Source organism: Miscanthus floridulus, chromosome 16, assembly GCF_019320115.1.
Source record: "Miscanthus floridulus cultivar M001 chromosome 16, ASM1932011v1, whole genome shotgun sequence".
Lineage (NCBI taxonomy): Eukaryota > Viridiplantae > Streptophyta > Magnoliopsida > Poales > Poaceae > Miscanthus > Miscanthus floridulus.
The window spans coordinates 47,853,614-47,860,566 of NC_089595.1; positions in this window are offsets into that span (position 1 = coordinate 47,853,614).

Sequence of the window (6,953 nt, forward strand, 5' to 3'; positions counted from 1 at the left end):
GGACCAAACACTTGAGTTTCTCCAGTCTGATTCCAGAACAAAAGCGTTCTACACTTACGTCCATACAACGCCTCAAAAGGTGCCATCTTGAGGCTCTTCTGATAACTGTTGTTGTACGAGAACTCTGCGTAAGACAGACTCTTATCCCAACTATCACCATACTGAAGTGCACAGGCTCTCAACATATCTTCCAAAATCTGGCTGATCCTTTCAGTCTGTCCATCGGTTTGTGGGTGGTACGCAAAACTAAAATTCAACTTTGTCCCCAAGGATCTATGCACTTTATGCCAGAATTACGATGTAAATTGGGTGCCTCTATCCAACACAATTTTCTTGGGAACACCATGTAAGCACACTATTCTTTCCATGTACAACTCTGCTAATCTTGCACCATTATAGGTAGTCTTGACTGGTAAAAAGTGAGCAACCTTGGTGAGTCGATCCACTATTACCTATATAGAGTCATAACCTCTTTGAGTGCGGGGTAATCCTATGATAAAGTCCATACCAACTTCTTCCTATTTCCATTCAGGGATCTTCATTGGTTGTAGTAACCCTGCAGGTCTTTGATGCTCAGCTTTCACTCTTTGACAAGTGTCACACAAAGCCACATATTCTGCCACATCTCTCTTTAAACCATACCACCAGTACTTCTCCTTGAGATCTAAGTACATCTTGGTACTTCCGGGATGTATAGAATAAGCAGACTCATGGGCCTCTTGCAGAATTGCATCACGGATAGCTTTTGCTTCAGGTACACATATCCTTTTCCCGAACCAAAGAGTACCATTCTCATCCATTCTGAATCCGGGTGCCTTTCCAAGCACTACATTCTCTGCTATCTCTTTAAGTTTTTCATCCTCCAATTGACCTTTGCGTATCTCTTTTTCCAAAGTAGGCTCTATCACCAATTCCATTGCATTAGTGACCAGACTCAAGTTGAGATACTCCATTTCAGCACACAACTCTGCTGACATAGATGTTATTTGAATTCCATTGGCATAGCTCTTTCTACTAAGTGCATCAGCTACGATGTTTGCCTTTCCCGGGTGATAATGCACTTCCAAATCATAGTCTTTGATCAATTCCAACCAACGACATTGTCTTAGATTCAGATCTGATTGGGTAAAGATATACTTCAAACTCTTATGATCAGTATAGATATCACTCTTATGTCCAATCAGATAATGTCTCTAGATCTTTAAAGCATGAACCATAGCTGCCAATTCCAAGTCATGAGTAGGATAATTCAACTCATGCTTCCTCAATTGTCTAGATGCATATGCCACCACTCTTCCTTCTTGCATAAGCACACATCCAAGACCCAAACAGGATGCATCACAATATATAGAGAAGTTCTTGTTTAAATCGGGCAAGATTAATACTGGAGCTGTAGTCAATCTCTTCTTTAGCTCTTCAAAGTTTGCTTGGCATTTATCTGACCATACATACTTAGCATTCTTTTCCAACAAAGCTGTCATAGGCTTGGCTAGCTTGGAAAAACCTTCAATGAACCTTCGGTAATATCCAGCTAATCCCAAAAAACTACGAATCTCACTTATAGTAGTTGGTGGTTTCCAATTCAGTACATCTTGCACTTTGCCTGGATCCACTGCTATTCCACCATTGGAGACAACATGACCCAGAAAAGAGACTTCCTTTAACCAAAACTCACACTTGCTTCGCTTAGCGTACAACTTATGTTCTCTAAGCTCTTGCAAGACCAACCTTATGTGTTCCGCATGTTCTTCTTCAGTCTTGGAGAATATTAGTATGTCATCTATGAATACTACCACAAATTTATCCAGAAACTCCATGAACACCTTATTCATCAGATACATGAAGTATGCGGGTGCATTGGTCAATCCGAAAGACATAACGGTGTACTCATATAATCCATACCATGTAGTGAATGCTGTCTTAGGTATGTCCGAGTTTCAAATCTTAAGCTGATGATACCCAGATCGAAGATCAATCTTGGAGAACACATGCGCTCCTCTCAACTGATCAAACAAATCATCAATCCTAGGCAAAGGGTACTTATTCTTGATGGTAACCTCATTAAGTGAGCAGTAATCCACACACATCCGTTGACTACCATCCTTCTTATCCACAAAGATCATAGGTGCCCCCCATGGGGAAGAACTGAGGCGTATGAAACCTTTTTCTTGCAACTCTTTTAGTTGTTTCTTAAGCTCTTCTAATTCATTAACTCCCATTCTATATGGACGTTTAGCTATTGGTGCAGTTCCAGGTAATAATTCAATAATGAATTCAATGTCTCGGTCAGGTGGCATACCTGGCAAGTCATCCGGGAAGACATCCAGGAACTCCTCCATGACACGATCTTGTTCATTGACTTCACCATCTAGCTGATTCACTGTGGCTGTAGGCTGAGCTTGCACTACTACTTCTACACAGATTCTATCCCCATTGAGTGATGTCACAACCACAGATTTCTCCTGACACTGAATCACTGCCCGGTGTTGTTTCATCCAATCCATTCCCAGGATAAGATCAATTCCCGTTGTTCTCAACATAATAGGCTTCACTTTGAAGTCTACCCCCTTAAGGAAATGCTAGTTGAGGGGCTCCAATAAGAAGCTGGCATACTACCTCCCGGGGAATTCACTAGTATGGGGTTTTTCATGGCACACAAAGGTATGCTATGCATTCTAACAAAAGCTTGGGAGATAAAAGAATGCGAAGCACCAGAATCAAAAAGTACGGTAGCAGAAATAGAGTTGACGCTGAACGTACCCAGCATGACCTCAGGCATCTCCTGAGCTGCATCAGATGACACATAGGTCACCTTCACTGTGAGAGGTGGTCGGGCGTTGAACTTCTTATTGTTGGTCTAGTTCTGAGGTGCTTGTTGGTTCTACTTCTTAGGACACTGATGAGCATAGTGACCTACTTCTCCACATCGGTAACAGGCATTGGGATTGTTGGGTGTACCACTCTTCACAGGAGCATTGTTGGGCACTCCTTGGCGTGTTGCAGGATTGCTAGTCTGTTGCGGGGGACGCTGATTTCCAAACTATTTCTGGTACTGAGGGCGTTGTTGGAATTGGTTCCGCAGAGGATACTGACCATGGTTTCCCTGGTGAGTTGATCCTTGATTTCTCTGCTAGAAATCTTGCTGGGGATAAGCACGTGGGCGAGTGTTGCTTCTAGAAGCTTGCCCTTGGAGCCTTCTCTTCTTAGCTTCCATCTCCTTGCGCTTATCATCAATCACGATTGCGCGATTCACCAAAGACTGGAAGTTAGGATAAGTATTAGACATTAGCTGGAGCTGCAGTCCATCATAGAGTCCCTTGAGGAAACGGCGTTGCTTATCCTTGTCATCCGCTACATCATTAGGAGCGTAGCGTGATAGTTGGGCGAACTTGTCCCGATATTCCGCCACAGTCATTGATCCTTGCTTGAGAGATCTGAATTCTTCCTGCTTCAGTTCCACTAGTCCATCAGGAATATGGTATGACCGGAAACTATCCTTAAATTCCTACCAAGTGATGGCAGGAGCATTGTTGGGACGTCCAAACTGGAATGATTCCCACCAATCCTGAGCAGCTCCTTGGAGTTGCCTAGAGGCGTACAACACCTTCTCAAGGTCGTTGCATTGTGCTATATTCAGTTGTTTCTCCACAGCACGCAACCAATCATCGGCCTCCATAGGGTCTGAGGCATGGGTGAACATCGGTGGACGACCTTTCATAAACTCTCCACGCTTATCTCTGACCTGAACAGGCGGTGGCCCTCTTGCAGGTTCTTTGTCCAAGCGCTGCATCATAGTTTGCATCAGCTGCGCTTGCATTCCCAATATCTGTTCCATGGTCACAGGTGGTGGTGGTGGATTTATGAGAGCATCATGCCCACAACCATGGCCTCTGCCTCTTCCTCCTCTTGCGGCCATCTATTTTCCAACAAATGCGCAAAATTTAGAGATTTTTCCAATTATAGAGAGCTTATAAAAGATGAGACACAATGCTGAGAATTTTCTGGACAAGATTCAAATTCAGCAGTTCAGTAAAACTGTTATAACTCGAGTTTCAGAGATCCAACAGAGGTGCACCAAGATTCGTTAGAAAGCTTAGGACATCAGCTACAACTTTCATTTAGACCACTTTTACAGATTCGGACTCACACATAGTCAAAAGTAGAGCTAAACCAAAACTGTTCTGAGTTCCAGACAGCGCAGGAACATCAACTTGTGTCAGCTAGATCTCCCAAACCTGAACAGCTATTGATGTGATTCTAGAGACACTCGAAAGATACAGAGGTCTAGTTATCTCCACAAAAATTTCAGAATTTTCATCATCCCAGATTTCGAGATACCAGATAAAGAACACAGGCTGCTCCAGAAATCAGCACAGCAGAGATAAGCTAAAACGAAACATCTGCATTAAGATTTCATTCTAAACTTAAAGTCCCAATCTAAGGAAGTTGTAGACATGCCCACAAGCTTCTAGGAATCAAGAAAAATATCAAATCAACCAAGTTCACAAATTAAACATCTAATCAACCAAGTTCACAAGACCAACAAGACTAAATAAGAACACGAACTAACGACGTGGTAATCTAGATCAAGGCACCTAACACCTATGGAGCGGTGTCAATCATGGTGAAGGACCGGCGCTTCTTCTTGTAGATGGAAGGCTATCCAAGTTGTGCTCGAAGTTCATCCACTTGTTTCTGAAGACGTCTCTGCGCTCTCTGAGATGCACGCAGTTCTCCTTTGACTTCATCATCCACTCCCTGCATAGCGTGGACATGCTGCACCGTTGCCTCCAGAGTTGGGTCATTCTCTAGTGGAGCCAAAACCTGCCAAACACCCTCATGATCATTTCGAGGAAGGAACCTGAAGCGATCCTCCCTCATGGCCTCAAAGCGACGACCATGGTAGTGGATGTAGGCATTCTGTGCTGCATCCTCCATGCCATCCAAAGCATGGGCTCTCCTGGCAGGGGCACAGTGGACAGTCTCCACCTCATGTCCATTATTGATATCGTTCCAAGGAGTGACCACCAGCTCTACCTTCCAAAAGGTAGCCTCCAGTGGGTGCTGGTACTCGGCGCAGTGGTAGCTGATGGAGGCGTGCAAGTCGGGGAAGTAGTCGTCCAGCACGTGGGTGGGGAGAGTGTGGTAGTAGGCTGTCTTTGGAGCTGGCTTGAAGTAGTACTTGCACTTCCAGCCAATCTCCTCATCCTCCACGGGGGCAGCTGGGGATGGTGCAGGTGTAGGGGAAGTAGCCATCGACTCCTCAGGTGTAGCTACAACAGGATAGACGGGCACGGCGACTGGTGTAGGAGCAGGTGTAGGCATCGGTGTAGCCATCTCCTCGTCGTCGGAGATGATCACAATCTCCCTCTCCGCTGGTGGGGCACGCGGGGTGAACATGGCACGATAGCCGGCGGTGCTGAGGCGAGCAGTCTTCGGATTATGAGACATCTATAGATTTAAAGTGAGATAGAATTAGAATCAACAATTTTAAATAATAGACTAAGGTATGAAAAGCATAAATATTTTAATAAAATAACAAGAATAAGTCAGTAAGCAAGAAACCAGAGGAGCAAAGATGCTAAAACGACCTTTTTCTAACTAGGCTTGCGTCCTACAGTCAACACGGCTCTGATACCAATTTGTCACACCCAATTTTAAGGATAAAATTGAATGCACAAAACTTGTGTGTGCCCAGGAATTCAATCAACACACAAGCTGACAAATTACATAAAGTATCATCACAGTGTCTCATACATCAGAGTTATAACAAAACTTAGTCTTATACATCACAATGGAAAAATAAAAAGATAATAAAACTCTCGTGGGCGTCATCACAGGGAAGGTCAACTGGTTGACCACAAGCCTAATAATCCTCCGAGAAATCCTCATACCTGTTGTCATATGTTACCCATCCGGGATTTTTATCCAAGTAAAGAAAATAAACAAGTGTAAGTACATTCCGTACTTAGCAAGCTAACATGGGGTTATGAAGCTCAAAAAGGATAGACTCTAGTTTACTGCAGCTAGCATTTTTAATAGGTCAAGCTTTTATTCTCAAGTATTATCAAGTTATGCTTAAGCTCCCATTTAATTCCCATAAGAACATATATCGGGGTCAAGTGTACCATATATCATCATTGAACAACTTTAAATGATCATCAACAAGTAACCAGTTATTCTGTGAGTTTTCTGGGCCGCTCTTAACCATGAGCACGGCTGTTATAACAGTTTGTTACCCTCTGTAGAGGTGGTGCACATTCACCATGAGTCGTGATCCCCATATGCCCGGGTTAATTACTCCCATGTCACTACCAAGGTGAGCGGGTAGGGTACACTATGAAGCCATTTCATAGGTTTCCCTAACAAGTTAGGGCCGCTAGGTTTCCTTGGCAGGCAGATGTAGGAACCCTCCTTTCCTATGGCACATATCCATCGTGGCTATACACATAGGAACAGAGGCAGCCGTATACCCAATGTGGCAAGCCCCATTTGCGCCAAAAAGGTAACCTCTAACTAGCTAGAAAAGATCCTATTACTGAGCTAAAGTCAGAGCCATATGACTCTCTCGGTTGCACTGTCAGTCCCAGCTTTTGCCGACAAATAAGTCCTTATGGAGGGCTAGGAGCAACATGAACAAAGGTCATTTGCACTTTCGCCCTATGGAATAGTTGTTATAAATCATGTTACTCACTTTGTTCCTTAGTATCATTCATCAACATGTATATCAAGTTCAGTTAGAGCACTAGCAAATCTACCCATATGCATTCAACCCATAGGAGACAAGGAATAGGATAAACAATCACTAGGATGTCCTTATGGGTATCAAAATTAGACACATGCAAATGAGTAATTGATTAAAGTGAAATAGGACATCAAGCAAGGCCCATGCTATACTTGCCTTGGTTCACAAACTCGTGCTGGTCCTGCTAGTCATCGAAGAGTTCTTGGTC